Source organism: Equus caballus, chromosome 28, assembly GCF_041296265.1.
Source record: "Equus caballus isolate H_3958 breed thoroughbred chromosome 28, TB-T2T, whole genome shotgun sequence".
In the NCBI taxonomy this organism is placed as follows: Eukaryota; Metazoa; Chordata; class Mammalia; order Perissodactyla; family Equidae; genus Equus; species Equus caballus.
The window spans coordinates 38,963,024-38,983,426 of record NC_091711.1 but is presented as its reverse complement, the minus strand read 5'-3'; the positions used below and the strand labels follow the sequence as shown (position 1 = coordinate 38,983,426).

Below are 20,403 nucleotides of genomic sequence, written 5' to 3'. Positions count from 1 at the left end.
GGAGAGGAGGCGGGATGTGGGTGCTGGTGAGCGTGTTCTGCTTGGTGTGTGCATATGTGTGTGTGCCTGTCTGTATTCTTTTATTGTCTCTGTCGGTTATGGTTAATAGACTCTACCTCCCTCACCCCTGCTGTCCTCCTGGGTCCCATTATTTGCTGGTTGCCTTCAAATTGGCTAAGGATAGTAGTGTTTGGGAATGGAGCGGTGTATGGGGACTTGGGAGTATGCAGAGGAAGGAGTGGATTAGGTCCTTTGGGTGCAAATGGGCACCTGAGAACTATCCCACAGAGAATGTTTTTTTCACTCTGTGTCTTTGTGGATCTTTATTTATTTTTCACTTTCTGCACTCTCATTGTTCTAGTTCCAACACACCATGTCACACAGGTATTCAAATCATCATTGATTTAGCCCCCTGCCTTCAACTAGCTGTATGGTTCTGCGAAAATCTTTTCTTTTTTTTTTTTTTTTTGAGGAAGATTAGCCCTGAGCTAACGTCTGCTGCCAATCCTCCTCTTTTTGCTGAGGAAGACCCTCAGCTAACCTGAGGCCCTGAGCTAACATCCATGCCCATCTTCCTCTACTTTATATGTAGGACACCTGCCACAGCACGGCTTGCCAAGTGGTGCCATGTCCGCACCCGGGATCCGAACCGGCGAACCCCAGGTCGCAGAGAAGCGGAACGTGCGAACTTAACTGCTGCGCCACAGGGCCGGCCCAGATCTTTTCTTTTTGGGCCTCTGCTTCCTTAGTTATAGAATAAAGTGTTTATACGGGATGATTTCTAAGTTACCTTTTAAAAAATATGTCAATTTCCTTGACCTTAAGGTACTTGGTGCTTACAATCTAGAGGGGTAAACGAAATGGGTGAAAAGTTAAAAAAAAAAAAAGTGTGTGTGTGTATAGGTGTGATTTTTTTTTTTTTTTTTGATAAGTTCCAGAGGAACAGAAGAAGAGATACTGCAGGATAGTTGCCCATCACAAAGCATTGCATAGTTTAGAGCTAAAGTATGCAGGAGGTTTGTGCCACTGGGTCCAGAACAAGGAGATGGACTTTCTCCCTGAAATGGTCCGGGAAGGCTTTACGGGGAGGTTGAAATTTGAGGTATAATCAGGAGTAGAGGAGAAATAGTGTTCATGAAAAGATAAAATTGAAGCGTAGGTGACCTACACCTGTAGGACTTTGCTGTATCATTCTGATAATAATGATAGAATATTTCATAGTCGTTTAAGTAATGTTTATTGAGCAGCTGCTATGTGCCAGGCACTGTTTTAGAGCCTGGAGATATGATAGTGAACAAGACAAAGAATGCTCTCATGGAACTAGTATTCTCATTGAAAGAGGCAGATAGTAAAGAAATTAATGGCCATTATTCCGTGGTGGTAAGTGCTAAGAAGAAAAATAAAGCAGAGGAAGGACAGAGAGTGATGGAGAAGGTGGCCAGGGAAGGCCTCCCTGATGGGTGACCTTGGAGGGAAGTGAGGGAATGCCCTTCAGATATTTGAGGGAAGAGGGTTCAGGTGGAGGAACTGTGGGTGCAGGGGCACTGAGACAGAAGTGCGCTTGATGTGTCTGAGAGCAAGAGAGCAGTGTGGCTGGAGCAGACCCAGCAGGGGTGAGGCCGTCTAAGGAGATCGTATCAGTGGGGTAGAAGTGCCTGTATGCCCTGTGTAAATATACACTTTAAAAAACTGGAGTAGCCACCTCTTTGGTGTGTGGGTTTGGCTTAAAACTGGTTTTTTCTTACGTCGTAACACACATGGAGTTTTCCTGAGGTCCCAGCTCCTTCCAGGAAGCCTCCCCTGACTGGTTAGTTCGCACCAGTCAGACCCTCCGCCTGCCTCCTGTGGTGTCGATGCTTAATTATACATCATTTGTGTTGTCCCTGCATCGGCTTATTGTCTTTGTTTCCCTAGTGAGACTGTAAGCTCCTGGAAGACGGGAGCTATATTTTCTTTGTACTTATTCTAATGGTTAGGATGCTGTTCATAATATCTAACAGTTTTGGGTACATAGTAAGTGTTCAATGCTTGTTAAGTTCAAGTTGAAATTTACCTTTTACAAAGCTATAAAAAATCATGAAATTCAGGGGTGAGAGCACCTTCATGAAATTCCCTGATCTTTTGAGTGTCAAAGGCTTACCCTTTTTTACAGGAGAAAGTAATTTCCTGGGGTGAGTTTCCTAAGGCTACTTACTAAATGGAGCTGCAGCTCTAAACTGGGGATTCTAAAGCTGGGCCCTGTGGAGTTAGCTGCTAAGCTTTTGGAGTAAGTCATTCATTTTACTTTAAGCAAGTCTGGTATATATGAAAACTGGGCTTTATAAAACATATTAGGAATGAATTCTTTTGGTCAGCTTTTCTAGTGCATATATACAATTTAACAGAAATTCAATTTCTGTGCAACTCTCTGGGAATGTAGCTGCTGTATAAGGCGGGATGCACCTTAATTATTACCTATAGCTTTCAGCAAAATTCTTTATGGGAACGAAGTGTTGGTATGTGATTCTTACATAGCTGACCAACTGCCGTGAATCCAGGCCAGCTAAGTGGACGCAGCAGCTCTTTGTATTGGCTGTTGATTCTAGAAGTAGGAAGACTTTCTCCCTGGTCTCAGGGAAGGGGCTCCAGTAGCTTGTAAGTGCTGTGTGGGTGCTGTATTTCTTGAAGTAGTTTATCTTCTCATTTGCTTTTTTGGGGTTTCTTTCCTCCTGGGTGGATGTCTCTTTGGACTCTGATTTGGGTCTTTAGTGCTGTCATTTGGGTAGCATTGTAAAAATAATGTGCTTTCCTTCTAAGTAATTTCATGAGCAGTATCTCACTAAAATTATTGAATTTTTCACTTCTATCTGTCTTAGTCTGCATGAGCTGCCATAACAAGAAAGCCTTGACTGGTGGCTTAAACAACAGAAATTTATTTCTCATGGTTCTGGAGCCTGGAAGTCCCAAGGTCAAGGTGCTGGCAGATTGGGTGTCCGGTGAGGGCTCTCTCCCTGGCTTATAGACAGCTGCCTTCTGGCTGTGTGCTCACATGGCCTTCCCAGGGTGCCAGCAGCTGGGGGGCGGGGCGAGAGAGAGAGCGAGCGAGCGAGTGAGCTTCCCTTTCTTCTCTGGGTGCTAATCCCATCCTGAGGGTCCTACCTTGGTGACCTAATCTAAACCTAATTACCTCCCAAAGGCCCCACCTCCAAAGACCATCACGTTGTGGGCTAGGGCTTCAACACACGAATTTGGGGGCCAGGGGGACACAGACGTTCAGCCTATAACACTACCAGAGTGGTAAATATTGTAGATGGAGAAACTGAGGCAGAGTCACAATAAAAATCACACATTTTTGTCAAGCCTTGCAGGGAAGACTACGAATGTAAAACGTTTTTGTAAAATGTGTTTGAGAAGGAGAAAGTAAGATCTGAATTCACAGTCGCGTTATTCTTGTGGGTGACTCAAGGGAGTAGCCTGAGTTGAATTTGTCTCCAACTCCCTCTGCCATTTTCTAGCCACCTTGTTGTTTTTTTCGCTGTCACACTAACATGTGAACACAGAAGATGCTAACTAGAGATTTAACTTTCATTTTGATAGACAGCAGACCGGTGCAGACAGGCCTCAAGATTGGAGGGCCGCGGAGAAAGACATTCACGGTGCTCAGTGTGAACCAGAGTGTTGCTGGCGGACCTCCCCTTTGACATCTCTTAGGCCACCACTTCGATGTCAGGCTTTAGTAGTGCTGGAGACAGTAAAGAGGGTCCTTTTAGTGAGCGGGTTGGTTTGCGTGTTTGCTGATGCATTTGTAAAATGTAGTAAATGTCTTTATTCTGGGGCAAACGTACACTTCCTTCAGAGACAGGAGGGAAGAGCATCAGAGATGATGGAAAGGAAATGGCAGTAATTGGAGCATGAGCAAACAGATGGAGCGAGGAAGGCGAGTGCGTTTGCTGCTTTAGGTGGCCCCTAGGAGTATTGAGTTTCTTCTTCTTCTCTCCTCCAGCCCCAATACAAGCAGGCAGCTTACACGGCTAAGGTTTCATTGTCTAATCCATCATAGATCAGCTCGAATAAACCCATTGGCTGGCACTGATCTAGTTAGGAGGGTGGTGCAAAGCTGCTTGAGCCAGGATTGGGGCAAATCGGATCAGAACTGCCATGTGAATCCCCGACATATTTCTGTAATTTGGGTGGGGGGTGGGTAAAGTAGTTTGGGAAATCACTTACAAGAGACAGAGAGAGAGCATGCGCATGAGAGAGTAAGCGAGCAAGCAATCAGCCATGAGTTTTTTCAAACACTGTCTCAGGGACTCTGAGGGGAAAGTGTGTGGAGGATTTGATACATTTCCCTGGAGTGTAGCCAGATTGCTTTAATGACCTGAGTCTAAACATTTTTTGGTCACTAATGCTCAGGAATGGCTATTTTTATTAGTATTTGGATATTCCGGTTGTGATCACTCAATTGTGATGTCTGAGTAATCCCTTAATTCGAGATTGTACAATATGGGGTCCCTCTTAATTTTTAAAGGGGAGATAGTGTTATTATTACTATTATTATTAGCAGCTTTAATCTGTAATTATATTTATCTGTATATACTTGAAGTATGGTGTAGTAAAAGAAGCACTTTTTAGAGTTCCTCATAATTGGGTTTGAATCCTGGCTCCTCCACTTACCACCCGAATGACCTTTGGCAAGATATTTCACATCTAAGCTCCTGCTTACACATCTGTGAACTGGGAGAATTAATCCATACTCTAATGAGCTGCCCTCATGAGTAACTGAGATTATTTAAAGTGCCTATCATGGAACCCAGCAGTAAATGTTTATTTCTTGCCTTCCTCATAACCTGCTAAACAGCATTCAATGAATTCCTTCTTACTGCTTGATCAGCATGGAGTGGTTGACAGGTTTCTGATTGATCAAGTGCCAGAGTTGTGAACTCCTGGAGATGAGCAGTGTGTTCAAGCGGGAAACCTAATTTGCTCGTCATCTGGGTGGAGGAGGTGATCGGACGTGGTCATTGTGGTCTCTCTAGTTAGAGGAAGAGGAGACATTTACTTCTGTGCTAAGGACTAAAAGGACTGCGGAAGTATCACGGTCCCTGCATGGAGCAGGTGGGCGTTTCATGGACCCTGTGGGATCTCTCCTGGGAGTGTGGGTGACAGATGCACTGGCTCTTATAGTGGTATACGGATGCAGGAACTGTGAAAATGTCGTTTGTGTTTCAAATTTTATCAGGTTTGTTGGTTACATATATTGCATCAAATAGATGGCACTTTTTCTTCTCATTTTGGTTTGTGGAAATTGAGCTGGGTTGCCTCCATCTCCTGTGGTCTCTTTCCAGTCTCTTCACACCCGCCCGCCAGACTACTAACAGAGTCATCTATCTAACAGAGCTTAAAATCATTTGATAGCTTGTCTTTGACTTCCAGATAAAGTCCATTCTCTTCTTTGGCCTACCGGGTCCTCTGGCCTGGCTTCTGTCTGCCTTTCTTGCCTCATCTCTTTCTACACTCCACCTCCAAGTCCATGTTAAGGGGCTTGTAGCTTCCTGAGCGTATTGTGCCACCCAGGCTCTGTCATCCCTCTGCGCTTTTCTTTCTGTTCCTTCTACCTGACATTCCTGCCTACGTCACCCTCACATTTGTAAGGCTCAGTCTTCAGGAATCAGTTGCGATCCTGATTCCTCCTGGATGCCTTTTGTGTCTGCTCCCATCCCTCTCACATTTCTGCTGGTGTCCAAAACATTATGCCCATAGCTCTGTCTTAGGACTTTTTAGATTAACATTTGTTCAAATGTCCGCCCTTCCACCGCTACCCAGACTATGAGATCAGGGGCTCCTTTGGGATCCAAAGGATTTAGCACTGTGCCTGGGTCCGAGTAGTTAAGAAACCGTCATTCTTATTGAATTGAACTTTGTCTTCCCGCTCCTCACTTGGGGCTTGCACATGGCTGTAATTGTTTCTCCAGATTTTCCCTGGGGGGGTCTGGCCCTGGGTCTGCTGTCCAGCTCCTGTGAAGACTGGGTGTTGTGCGATTTGTGAATGGTACCTGATCTTTCCATTGATATCAGGGTTAAAGGTGAGAGAGGGGTCTTTGAAAACAGAAGCTGGGGTGGAACTCAACTGCCAAATGTGTTGGGTGGGCATGGCAACCTGATGTTTAGTTTCCTGTGCTCAGATATTAATTGAGTGCACGTGTGTAAGTGTAAAAAGCGCCTTTGTGATGGTGTAGTTAAGGAAAATAGAGGAACCGCACAAGTAAGGAGCAATTAGAGCTGACCTGTCCCAGTTCATTGGAGCAGTGTGTTGCTCTGCCTTTTACAGTGCTGCCGAGGGATTCTGGAGTGTTGCAGTTCAGATATGTTACCACCATTGGAGACTAAACCTGTTTGATCAACTGTGGACCTTAATTTCCTAACCAATGAATTTCATAAGCTTTTATAGTGTAGCTCGTTTTAATGGATGCAGGAAAAATACCGAACTGAGACACCTCGCAAAATACATGTTGTTTTCAGATCTCTCATTGATATGCTTGAAAATGGGGAAGCTTGATACAGTTCTTTTAAGTCTCAGCTTTGGAGTTGGAGTCATAGAAGTGTTTTGCGGGAACCGTCTCTCCCTGGCCCTCCTTCTCCCTGCCGCCTTCCCTTTCAGCTTCTGATTCGTGCTCCTGTGTAATCCTTGCCTGTTTGCCAGCCTCAAGACTCCCCTTGCTAGTTTAGGGGCCTCTGTAAAGGTGAATGTGTATACTTGGTAGTGGCTCTGGCTTTTTGGATTCTGAATGGATAAAGCGGGTTCTAAGAAGGGAATGAGAGAGAGAGCAGCCAGTAATATCACTTCCTTCTGGCGTGTCCTGCACATACGTGGCGTTTAGAAATTCAGCTGAGGATTCAAAGCACAGGACACATGATAAATACCACTTATGAAGTAGATGACAATTTTGAATTGCCAAATGATAATGGTTGAGTAACTGCTTAAAACCTATTTTCCCAAGGGTGGAAACTGAGCCTTTGAAGTTTAGACTTCTACATGGGTGTGCTCAACCATAATACTTGGTTTTTTAGGGACCTAAGTCCCCAGAAAATACCCTGGTATGTGGGATTTTTCCCGTGAGAAGGCTGGTTCCTTGGTTTCTCCTTTGCTGAGGGAGGTTTTGCACTGAGCATTGGCTATTTTATTCCAATAATGTGGTTTTTGAGGAGGTACCCTGTTTATTTTTCTTTTTGGCTGCATTGATTTTGTCGGATCCTTCTTGTAAATACCACGAGCAAAGCATACTTTGTTGGGAGGGATGGTGGGGGTAGCTGGGATTCTCAGCTCTGGGATTTGGGTTGGGGGCAGAACTAGTGTAACTGCAGACATAGTCTGGGGACATGGTGGGGTTTGAATGTGGGCTCCAGCTCCTGCTTGAGTTGGAACACTTTTGGAACAGAGGCTCATGGGAAGTTCTTCCAACTGCTTTATTTTGAGCAGCTTTTTCCTCTGCAAATGGGCAGCCGTTTGGAGGAGGGGGAGTTAATTGCTGTCAGCCAGAATGATTTCCACAGCAGACCTATATGGATTTGATTTAGAGATTTATTTCAGGGGTATGTGGTTTGTCCTGAGTCAAGAGGACTTTGGTTCCATTTTCCTGGAAGTTGGTGGGCTTCTCTGCGCCTGCTCTATTTCTCTTGGACTGTTAGGCAAGTAGAAAAGCAGCTGCATAGTTAGCCCTTGTTGCATGGGGCTTAGTTTCATAGGTCATCCTCTCTTGGGGATTTTTATACAGTCACATTTACAGCCTAAAGTTTTCTTTTCCGTTTTTTTTTTCTTCCGCAGTTCAGTGCTCCACAAAAATTCTGAGGATGGTGGTAATAATTTTGGGTAGAAGGCAGGATTGTTTAGCTCCCTCCCCTACTTTCTTACTACTCAACCCCGCCCCCCCATCCTTTGCAAAAGAATCTGCAAGGTTGCTTATCCCCTAATCAGCCTGGCTTGTGCCCTCATCAGTCTGAATACGTGCCTTTGACAGCTTTCACCTGCTACTTCTTAGTTTCTAGGGAATGGGGTTGTGGGATTGTGTGATTTCAAAGCAAGAACTGGCAAAATTGGGAGATGCTTTGTGGTGGCTCCCAGCACCCACAAAGCTTAGCTCATTGGTTTGCACCTCATACAAATTTCCAGGAACACTGTCCCTGTCAGCGGCTGGCACAGTGGGTTTTGAGGACTTTGTTGGCGCTTTGGGAAGTCTCCACGCTGGCTGCCTCTCCCAGTGGGAGCTTTGGCAGAGCTTACAGCGAGTTGGTAGTGCTTGCTTTGACGCGGGTCTCTGGTCTTCTGCTGTCCGTGTCGGCAGAGGCCGAGGCAGCCTTGTTTACAGAATGGAGAGTGGTGCCGTGCAGCCGTCGCTGTGTGGGCCGCTTCACATGCGTCTGTGTTTGCTCTGCTCACACACACATTTGCTGGGTGTCCTCTCTGTTGTGTTCATACTTGAAGCCATGGTCTGGCTCGTTTCTTTCAGTAAGCTGATCTGGCTAATTTTGGTATCATCTCGGACTTTGAAGTGATGCTGGTCATATTTAAAAGGTCTCTGTCGGGGCTTAGAAGTGAATATTTCTGTTGGCTGCTCCTCCCTGTCCCCAGCTACTGCTCATTATGCATTATAGACACATCTTTTGTCCCTCTCCTTTGTGTTAAAGGTCTTTAGTGGCTTGTTGTGATATTAACTAGATCCTTTTGGTACAGCGTTTTGGCTTCAAGCTTTCTGTGTCTTACAGTGTTGGAGATCAATTGGTTAACTTTTGCATGTTGCATACATACAGCAGAAGCCTTTCAGAAAGGTGCTTATCACAGATTGTGATTTTTGTCAGTTGCATAAAAATGCCGTGATTAACAGACACCCACGTGTCTGTGTGTACGTACAGTTTTCATTTATGCTTACTTGGCATCTCTCCCTCTAGGAGTTTAGAGTGTTACTCTGTAGGCTTTGCTTTTTAATCCTGGGCCGCCTGATTGAAGAAAGCTTTATAAGATTGCATTTTCCTGAGCTTGGTGTAGGAATCATTTACCTTTATTGGATTTTAGCTTCACTGTGAATTGTTTTCTGCAGTGTTAGTTTTAGGCAAATAGTAAATACTTGTTTGGTTTAACAGTATCCAAGATGTTTGAAGAAACCTAAAAAATTTGACTGGTCCAGCCTCCTGTTTTAAGCAGTTGTCTAATTCAGAGTATTTGAAGCTGTTTTCCGTCGATTGCTCTTTGAGAAATTATAATAGGTATCATTCTGCCAAAAAAAAAAAGTCAAGTAACTTTGAAATAGAGGTAAACAAAATTTGAACTATTGCATTTTACTTTCCATAAGCAAATGTTGTGACTCTAAATTAATAAAAATGTATTTAGTGAATCGTCCTCCTCTTACCCCTGTTACTCATCTGCCCTATACCTGCTTCACCGAACAACTAACCCCTGTTGTTAGACTCTGGTATTATTCTCGGTGCCCCTCTCCCACCCCCCCCCCGTTTTTTTAGGTGAGGAAGATTGGCCCTGAGCTAACATTCGTGCCAGTCTTCCTCTATTTTGTATATGGGATGCTGCCACATTGTGGCTTGATGAGTGGTGTATGGGTCTGTGCCTGGGATCTGAACCCATGAACCCCAGGCTGCTGAAGCAGAGCACATGAACTTAACCACTACACAGTGCCACTGGGCCAGCCCCTGCCCCCTTTTTTTTTACAGAAACACTAGCATGCTCTCCATATTCTTTTGCACTTTGCTTTTTCATTTACTATATTGGAGGTTAATTTTTTAAAAAATGTAGCAGGGTCTATTACTGTTTTCATTAATGGTTTCTGTTTTTTTGTGTCGTGCTTAGAAAAGTTTTTCCCACTCAAGATTATAAAATATAGAGAATGGGCTTGCAGGGGCCGTCCTGGAGGTTAAGTTTTTATGCTCCACTTCAGTGGCCCAGGGTTTGTGGGTTTGGATCCTGGGTGTGGACTTACACACCGCTCATCAAGCCATGCTGTGGTAGCATACCACATAAAAAAATAGAGGAGGATGGGCACAGGTGTTGGCTCAGGCCAATCTTCCTCAAGCAAAAAGAGAAAGATTGGCAGAGGATAGCTCAGGGCCAGTCTTTTTCACAAAAACAAAAAAGAAAGAAAAAGAAAAAATAGAATGGGCTTGCAGACAGACTTGAGTTGGAGTCCTAGCTTTTCCACATCATAGCTGTGTGATCTTGGTTGTCACTTAACCTTTCTAAGCCTGAGCTTCTTCCCTTGTAAAACATATTATAGGACTCGTGTAAGAATTAGAAGAAGTAATATGTGTAATGTGCTCAGTTCAGGGCCTGACACATGGTAGGTGTTCAATATATAATAGCTCTTTTATTGTAATTCCAAGCTCTCTTGCCTTGTATCCCACTGCTTTTTACTTCCTTAAAGGCAAGAGCACTCTTAATTTTTGTATGCTTGGCTCCTCCATCAGTGCCAGGGATATATTATAATAAGAACTCAGGAAATGTTTGTTGAAAAAAATGTCAACCTTTATACAGTCTGTTTTTTAAAATCTTCTTAAAAATTTTTGTTGCTTTTTCTCTAATCACCGTCTCTGGGTTTGAAGCATGGTGACTCAAATTGCACATAATACTCAATACTTAAATTTAAACTGTTTCATAGTTTAGAAAATGCTTTGACGCAGGTCTTTATTTATTCCCTACAACAACCCCAAAGAGCGGCGATTCTCCCCATTTTTCCCTTGGTGGAAATACGCTTCTCTAAGCCTCCTGACTGGGAAGTGGCAAAGCCAATGCTTCTACCCGGATCTCGTGACTCTTTATCCAGGGCCGTTCCCTTTGGGTCTCTTGCCCCTGTGCCCATAGGGCGTGACTGTAGGGAATGGAGGGAGTTCGTGCTTCATTGTCTTTGCACGCCGTCTGTTTAGTGTTGGGAACACTTTACTGTAGCCTGACTGTTGATTTGTGTAGAACTTGAAGTTAACATGAACCGCAGTTTCCTTCGTCAGTTATTTGCATCTGGCCAGCGTTTTGAATTGGGAGTTTGCTAAGATTTATCGTGTACTTGTATGTGCCAAGCATTGTCTCAGAGACTATGGGTTTATTTCACTTCCCTGTAGTGCATGTTGGGGGAAGTTCAATGGGATAATTGGTGCTCTATGTATGGTGGTTTGTTATTGTTGTTTGTTAGTTTTTTGCCTCAAAGTTATCCCATCACGAATTTTATTATTGATCAAATAATGGATCAACAGTAGATAACTCAGTGGATTGATAGTGGAGGGTAGAATGAAATCGTGAGAGCTGAAGGCATCTAGAAGTTGTCTGGACCAGCGCTCTGCTTCGATCAGTGAAGTAGCTGATGTGCTCGTTTTTATGGATGGGTTATTTGAGGCTCCGAGAGCGTATGTGAGAGCAAGCAGTAAGCTCAAACCTTGAGGCTTCAGAGCTAAGTAGAATCTTTGAATTCTTAGTCTTTTTTTCTAGAGATTGGCACCTGAGCTAACATGTTGCCAATCTTCTTTTTTTTTCATTTCTTAGTCTTTTTTATTATTCTGGTGTGACTTCTCTGAGACTTTATTATATGGAGGTTTTTCCCCCCATTTATATTTATTTTTTAAGTGTATGATATAGTCACATGATTAATCATTCAAAATATGCAAAAGGTTGAAGAGTAAAAAGTCTCTGCTTTCTCCCAGCTGTCTAGTTTCTCTCCTCGGAGGTAACCAGTGTGCTTAGTTGTCTCGGTATCCTTGCAGAGATAGCACCTACATAAAATTGTCTCCATCCTCTTTTAAAAACTCATGCGGTAGTATTCACATGCCTGCTGTGCTATACTTGTCTTGTCTTTTCTCTGTATTTGGAGATCACTTCATATCAGTTTGTAGTTTTTTTCTCAGTTTGTTAGGTTTCTGGAATTAGGATTAAGTGTCCAAATGTCTTTGGTAGGGATGACTCTGATCAGTACAAGGTCTCGTAAAGTATGAGTCTGCGTTTTTATGGAATCCTGGAATCAGAGGGTCGGAGACTTCATCTGCATCTCTGTTCTTTCACATGAGTCCCCTACAAATCCCTGACTGATGATACCTTTTAAAGATGTTTGAGTAAAAGCTAGGCATCCTCAGCGCTCCACCTGCCCCAGACAGCTGCTCCTGGTCCTGTCTTTTTGTGCTAGTAGGGCCCGTTTTGAGTCAGATGCCCTTTTTGTCACTGAGTTAGTAAGAGTACTCAGGATCTGCCTTGAGTCATTGCACGTAGAATCGTAACTGCAGTGTGATTTTGTTCAGTGTGACATCCTCTATCCCAGACATATCCAGAATACCCAGGTTTATCCTGCTTGCATGTCACTGCTGTCAGGAGGCTCTTCAGTGAACCAAGTTTGGTGTTGAATTGTGGGAAAGGAAGGTTTAGTTCCTGATAGGTGTTTGCATCTTGGCAGCCCTAATTGCCCTTAGTTTCACTTAACCCCTGTGTTTGTGGAAAGCCCGGGATTGAGTGAATGCTCTTCATCTCTGGTGTGTGACTGGACTGCGACTGAGACTTGGTGGGAAGTAAAGGGATAGGGTTCAACAAACAGGGAATAGTCTTCTTGTGTTTGCTGAGTAGTAGTGGATTCTCATTCAGGCTTAGAATGAAGGATTTCAAGCTTAGACTTGACTCTAGCTCAGTTCACCTTGAAATACTTCTGCATTTAAACATATGAAATAAATCGTGCTTTTCAGACCTTTGTCTCCACAAGAACATTAAAGAGGAGGTAGTGTTCCAGCTATTTGGAGAATGAGGCAGGTGGGGATGTGTCCTGCACTCCAGTGAATGCTGACCTCCGCTGTATGCCGGTGCTGATCTCACCACACAGTCTTTATGGTGCCAAAGCTTTGCCGTGAGGGAATTAGGCCTCCTCGGTCTCTGTGGCCCCAAGTGGTGAATGGAAGCAGGCAGGGTACCACATGCTGCGTTGTCTCCCCTCTTGCTTCCTCCTTCACCCCCGGTATAAGGTTTCCAGGCATTTGTGCAACCTGATAGCAGAAAGCGCCTGTCTTAGCAGTGGAGAGATGGGTTGGCAAGTGGCTCAAGTTACTCTGCGCTCCTGATGAGAACCACTGATCCAGGCTGGTGACTGCTAGGGGATAGGAGCTGTACTGCTAGCGCCTTACCCACTAGGAATGGTGGCGTGGGTCTCTGTGGTGGTTCAGGACTTCAGGAATGTACCCAGGGCAGCTTGAGAGGTCTAGCCCGCAGCTCTAGGGAAGCAGCACAATATGAGAAGCAGATCTTGCCTTGGAGGAGGTGGGTCTTAGCACATGGTGGCACACAGGAGCAGAAGCACCACATACGAAGTGCAAACTCAAGGAATAGAAATGGTATTTTGTTAGTCCACCTCTTACCGAAAACCCAGTTGGAGAATTTATTGAATCCAGTAGTACTAGGCACAGTGATGCCTAAGACTTGAATTTGCAGTGGGCAGGTAGATGTGTATACAGATAATTTTAATACTGTGTGATAATTGCTCTGATGGAGGTGTACACTGAGTATATTTCAAAGCCTGTGCTTTGGTAACACGCACTCTGTGTACTGCTCTATCTGGGCAGTTACCACATTGTATTAAGATACTGGGTTAAAAGGAGGCATTCTAGTATTAGGCTGCCTGCATTCAAATTCTGTCTCTAGACTGACTTAGCTCTGTGTCCTTTGGGCAGGTTACTTAGCTCCTCTGTGCTTCAGGTTTTCATCTCTAAAATGGGGATAATAATAGTTTCTACCTCACAAGGTTGTTGTGAGTATTAAATGAGTTAATATAGGAAATACAGTGTGTTTGGAAGAGTGCGTGTTCCATGCTAAGTGCTATATAAGTGTTGTTATCTGTTGTTATAGCGAAAAGCAGGGGCACCAGAGAACATGGCAAACACATGCTGGCCAGTGGCGGTGCAGAGTTCAGTGTTTATTGTATTCATTGAAAGATTTTTAGCATTAATTATGCCAGGTACTGTACAGGAGTAGATGAATGAAATGTTAACCAACTGTGTGATTGTGTACAATACACAACCAGAGTCAGTTTTTTGGGAGGTTGTGTAAAAAGAATATTGATATGAGGGGCTTCAGTATCCCGTTTCAGAGAAGCAATCTTGCTGTTCTTTTGGGAGTTGCATTGGAGGCCCTTCAGCTTTGTTGACATTTTGAAGCTAGGTTATATCCTTACTCTAAGGTAGGACAATACTTAAGTATTTGCAGCAGGTAGGAATCTTTCCTGCTCTGTAAAAACCTCTAGGAGAAGCCATTTTAGATCACAGGCAATCCATCTATCCGTCCTTTCTTACTTCCCTATCTCCCTCCCTCTCTGAAAGGGAAAATTGCTAATATTTAAATCACTTTTATTGGTCCCTATATTAAAAGTAAACCTCTCATATGGTGCAAAATCTCTTACCCTTTTGCTTGGTCATTCATTCATTTAACAACATTTGAGTGCTTACAACGTGCTAGAGCCTGGGGTTACAGAGTTAACGGAGTGTCCTTTTGGAACCTGCGAGGTTTATTGGGGCAGGTTTCTGGAACAGCTGTACATTAGGATAAAATTTCATAACACAATGTATTGATAAGGGCGTAGGTAGAGAAATGGGTCCTCATGTTGCTGGTGGGGTGGAAAGTCGCATCACCTCCACGAAGAGCTATTCAGCAGTATCTGTTAAGATGGAAAATGTGTATGTTCTTTGAGCAGTTCCATCTCTAGAAACTCATCCTACAGATACTCTTGCGTCAGTCAGTGTGTAATAATGTACATTACAGCATTATTTGAAACAGCAAAAGGTTGAAAAAACCAAAATGCTCTTAAAATCTCTGAACTAAAATAGTTACATTCATTCATAAAATGGAATCTCACGTAGACGTTAAAAAGAATTAGCTCTGTGTGCATTAACATAGAAGACTCTAGAATACGCCAAGTGTAAAAGTCAGGATGCAGACAGGTGGATAACTTGCTATTGTTTGTGTAATGAGAAAGAGTATATATCCATGTACATCTAGATTCTTTTTGCTGAGAAATGCAAGATTCTGGTCATAGTGGTTGCCTCTGGGGAGGGATATTCAGTGATGGAGGAATAGGAGTATAGGCAAAGACTTAATTTTCGTTGTATACCTTTTGTGCCTTTTGAAGTTTGTTTGACGTGCATGTATTGTTTTAAAAGTAAGATAGTTTATTAAAATTACATAGGAATAAGTAAAGAGCTACTTTACTTATGATCCTTGAACTTGCTAATTTTCATGGAAAAATGAATAAAGTTATGTGTTAGAGCAAAAGTGTGCCAATTCTGCTTACCACAAACAAAGAAAACATAGTGCCAGTGGTGGCACATGGTCATTTTAATTTTGTCTGTCACATTGTTTATTGGTATAGAGGGTGTTTCCGGTGCTTAGGTTTATCATTAACTATGTTTTGCTATGTTTATTATTAACTGTATCTTATTCAGTGAGGGTAAAACCTGTGATTATAACAAAAATGCTGATATGAAGGGGTGAATAAATGTAGAGATGATTAAAAATGGAAGTAATGTTAGAAAATGATACATGTTGAATATGTGTGCGGGATGAATCACTCAGCAATGCAGACAGTTATAAAGGGTCAAGTGCAAAGCATAAAGTGAGTTGAGAAGAAACAAGTCAGAACCGCTACCATAAGCCTCTGCGATTGTCTTAAGAAATGTTCCCTCACTAGATATGCAGCCATGGGTTACTGGGATCTTTTCACATTGGAATTTTATGACCTAATGGACTTAGGAGGAGCCTTTCATTCCAGACCTAACCTGATGGTAAATAGAGGCGCTTCTGTATCCTATCAGGATAGGAATGAGTCCAGTATTTCTGTTGGAGCACAAGAGAGGGATTCTTATCCAGCTGGGGTGGGATGGGCACAGGGAGAACATTCTGCAGGAGCTATTGCTGAGTATCGAGTGAGTGAGCAGGGGTTAGGTAGGCAAAGGAGAGGGAGGGGCAGGCCATTCCAGGCAGAAGCAGCAGTCTGTACAAGGCGGGGGGCTGAGAGGACCTGCGACCAGGTCGGCGGGGTTGGAGTGGAGGGCGTGAGGGCAGGGGATTGTCCCAGAGCGCCTTTGCTGTTAGTTCATCCACAGACTGCTGACGCCTTGCCATCGGGTACCATTGTTCACGAGCTGACTGGGTGATGGTGATTGGGTTATCCTACCACTCGAGGAGCATAGCCTCTTAGTGGTAGGTGGAGTAGTGACACTGTCTTTGTTCATCAAAAAGGAAAAGAAAAGAAAAGAGTAAGAGAGAACAAAGAAAATCCATATTTGATGATGATGTGTATATGTAGTTGTGCTGCCTTCTAGCAGAATCACTGATTTTTTCCAGCCGTCTTCATCCTGGAAGCAGCTTTCCCTCTATTTAGAGTCACAGTTTGAGTGCTGCATGGAAACAACTTGGACCTTATGCTCCATTTCATTATATTTAAATTTATGTGAAGCACTGTCTACCATGCAGGCGTGCGTTTTGCTCTTCATAGCACGGAATGCTGTAACAACAATGTTTTGTCTATCAGAGGCTTTCAAAAAATTTTATGAACGTGCAAGTGCTTAACCTCCACAGTATACCAGGGTAGGTGGCAGGTAGGCAAGTGATATTTTTTCGCATATCTTGTGTATTAGCACATTTCAGTTGTTCATGCCTCTTAAGGAGAAAGTTTTTCCCTTGAGGCAGAAATGTTCTGTGCTTTGAATCCACTCAAAGACAAATTATTCTGGAAAGCTTGAACCAAACCTGGTCAGATGCTTGTGAGTTATGAGAGAGGGATTGAAATAAACTTTTTTGGCTAAAAATAATTTTGCTCACAAGTTACCAAAAATGGCTGACTAGAAATGCTTTTAAGATACTTGTCTAAGCTACCATAAGCTGAAGGTCAAGAAAAAAGTTTAGGACACGTTTTGAGAAATGATTGGCTCTATTTTGTCAAACTTCTTGTTCCATAATTACCTCATGAGACAAAAGCTGGTGGAAAGTGTTAGACCTTAGATTCAGCCGGGACCTAGAGGTCTTTAAGTGGGACGTGCGTACTTCCTGTTTCTTCTGATGGTGCGCTTGTACCTGTGGAAGACATTAGGGTTAGGTGAGAATGGGACATTTAATTCTAAAGATATTGTACAGTCGCCTGTGCTGATGAATTATTTAAAGCCCTTCTCTCCTGTTTCAGAGCAGGTTTTCTTCTCAGGGGCTGTTCTTCAGTCTCCACGGAGAGCCAGGTGAGGGGTCTTTAGCGGTGGAATTGCTGTTGACGCTCTGTCAGCCTGTTAAGGTGCTTCTCCGCGTCTCACCAACTGGTGGAGTTTAAGGTCACTCACGGGCACGGGCAGCGCTTTGACTGGCAGTATGGCTGGCTGTCGTCGGACTTCCTATTTTAAGCTGCATTCTAAAACCTCAGTGTGCTTTCATGGTTGCCCAGGGGGTCCGTTTGCACCAGCAGTGTGTGCCCTTGGTTGGTGGTGGTAGACTTGAGAAACTGGGAGGCAAGTTGACTTTCCTTAAGGTTGCTTAGTATTGTAGACTAAAATTTTGCATTAGAATGAAATTTAGAGCTTTTTTCCCCCTCTTAGAAATCTCTTTTAAAAACAGAACCAATATAAAGTCGTGATGTTTTTCCTTCCTAGATTAACACATGTTTATTGAGCACCTATTGTGTATGAGGTACTGAGAAGGGAAGTTGGCTGAGCTCATGTCAGAGGACCTCAGTGTTGCTTCACTTAGAGAAGAATAGTAGCCTGCAGGCAGGCTCCACCTTGAGGAGAGTAGAGAAGTTTTAGAAGTAGGTGTTGTTCCAGTATAATAAGGATTCATTAAAAAGTAGAATAAAAGAATTGCTAGGTCTCAGTTAAGTGCCAGCTTGGATTGCGGTGGTCCTGGTGGTTTCTTAACTTTATCAGTCTTCAGGAGCCCAGGAGGGTGGCCAAGTGCAGTTACCCTGGGCTGAGCGTTGGTAAACTGGGACAGACAGGTTCAGGTGGAATAAGGGAGTGGGAGAAGGCAGAGGACAGGAGTTTGTCATATGAGTTGGAGATCTTGACATTGGAAGAGTTTGAGTGGTCATGAGCCCTAAGGAAGAGTTATCAGTTGGATGATTGTGGTAAAGGTAAAGCGCTCTGGAAATAAGGAGGTTGAAGAACTCGGAGGCTTGGGAAGGAAGGGTCGTCAAATTGAGTGTGACATAATTGAGGACTAAGCACTGAAATCATTGGGCAAGTGGAGAGAAAGTCGTGGGCTTGAGGAGGCGCAGAGAATGATGTATAAGCATTAATTCAGTGGTTCTCACCTGGGGGCAGTTTGGCCCCCCAGGGGACATCTGGCAGTGTCTGGAGACGTTTTTCATTTTCGTGACTGTGGAGATGCTGCTGGCATCTAGTAGGGAGAGACCAGGGATGCTACTTGAACCCTCTGAAGTGCATAGGGCAGCCCCTACAGGGAAGAATGAGCCAGCCCAGAGGGTCAGCGGTGTGGAGGCGGAGAAACCCTGTGTTAGCTTTAATAGGACAGGTGTTCCTAAGGCGACAGAATGTGGTTGTTCTCTCCCCTTCCATTCTGCTCTGTAGATCTCTGCACATCCATTTGTTCTTTCATTTAGTGATTATTCGTGGAGTTCCGTTTATGTGCCAGGCACCATGCTAGATAGGCATTAGGACTATAAAGATTAGTTAGACATCACCTCCTTTTTAAAGCCTATTTTTAATTATAAATTAATATGCAAATATATTCTTCCAAATAAAAATCCCCAAACTCTGAAAATGTCTATCCAGTGGCTACTTTGACTGTCACCTCCAGTCTCTGTTCCTTCCCTAAAGGGAGCCAGCGCTATCAGTTTGGTGCCTGTAGCTGAGTATTAGAAGGTGGCCTCCCTTACATCTAGTTTCTTTTCCTCTCTTAGATGCTATGCCAAGAGCTTTACTTTTCAACATTTGTCCTAGGCTGCAAATTTCTTAAAACAGACTAGGTGTTAGGTTTCTCTTTTTGACTTCTTATTATAATACATGGTATACAGTTGTAAACCAATAAATGTTTGCTGAATAAGGAATGAAATGAATTGATGGAAAAGCAGCAATGGGGAGCAGAAAGAATGCTAACTTCTCTTAATGGCCTTTAGGCTTTGAAAGGCTGTGGGATATGTTTATGGGGAAATGAGTTAATGTTAGGATGTAGAAGCAGTATTGAAAGAGTGAAGAAAAATTCAAAGCTGTAGAGGTGTAGAAAGGGGGACACCAAGGGGCGCAGTTGATAGGCTGGTAGATAGACGGAGAAGGGGTTGAGAGACGGGCCAGAGATCTTCATTGTATCGGGTTCAAGAGTTCAAGGAGAGGTATTAGGGCATGAGTCTTTTGAAGAAGCTTATTGCAGGTTAGCAGTCGGGAAGAACTTACTAATGCAGGAGCTTTTTAGAACTGAAAGAGTCCTGAAGGTGGAGTGTTGGTGCAATAGAAACCTTAGCAGTTTCTGTTATGTTCCGGAGAAATTCTGTGCATCTGTGTGCGTGTAGACATGTACCCCTTTATATACCTGAAGGCTCTTCGTTGTTTTTCCCTGACTAAAACATCTTGGGGGATATTTTGTTTCACTGTAGGCAGATCAACCTCCTTCTTTTGAAATGATCACATAGTGTTCCATAGTCAGGATTTTTTAAATCATGGTTTGTTTCAATATTTCCTGTTGCTAGACATTTGGGTCGTTTCTAGTCTTCTGCTCTTGTCAGCAGTGCTGCTTGTACGTATGTTCTTGTTCAGAGAGGTGTGCACATGAGGACAGGTTCTGAGGGTTTCTAAGGGTATGTGCATTTGATCCTTTGATGGGTATTGCCAAGCAGCCTCCAAAATTGTGGCTGAAAATTATTATGAACAGCAAAGTAAAATGACTTTTCCCTATCGTTTTCGCAAACTGTATGTTCCTTAGATTTTCACCAGTCTTTAGTGAAAAATATCATCTTGATCTTTTGTATTTCTGTCATATAAGGGGGTCTTTTTTTTAATATGTCTAAAAGTCATTTTTATTTGTCATGAACTCAGGTGTGAAAGATTTGTTTTTTTTTTAAATTATTTTTATTGAGTTATTGATAGGTTACAATCTTGTGAAATTTCAATTGTACATTAATGTTCGTCAGTCATGTTGTAGGTGCACCACTTCACCCTTTGTGCCCACCCCCCACCCCACCTTTCCCCTGGTATCCACTAAACTGTTCTTGGTCCATAGTTTTAAATTCCTCATATGAGTGGAGTCATACACAGATTAGTGAAAGATTTGTTTTTTTCTTATTGATAAGTAAGAACTTTTATAAATTAAGGAAGTTAGCCCTTGTCATTCATGTTGCGAAATTTCCCATTCAGTTTGTCGTTTGTCTTTTGAATTTGTTTGTAGTATGTAAGTGTATGTGTATGTGCTTGTGTGTGTTT

The 20,403-nt window shown here is 43.2% G+C and overlaps 1 protein-coding gene and 1 long non-coding RNA gene across 21 annotated transcripts in view; one reads left to right on the top strand and one right to left on the bottom strand.

Annotated features, from left to right (window-relative positions):
* RBFOX2 (RNA binding fox-1 homolog 2) overlaps positions 1-20,403 on the top strand; it is a 265,092-nt gene that overhangs the window by 1,906 nt on the left and 242,783 nt on the right. The gene's annotated exons all lie outside the window — the stretch shown is intronic.
* Positions 7,541-18,510, bottom strand: LOC138921248 (uncharacterized). Its single transcript, XR_011433675.1, has 3 exons — positions 18,282-18,510; positions 16,952-17,062; positions 7,541-9,245 (listed from the first exon to the last, which is right to left on the bottom strand). It is a non-coding gene; the product is annotated as an uncharacterized lncRNA (long non-coding RNA).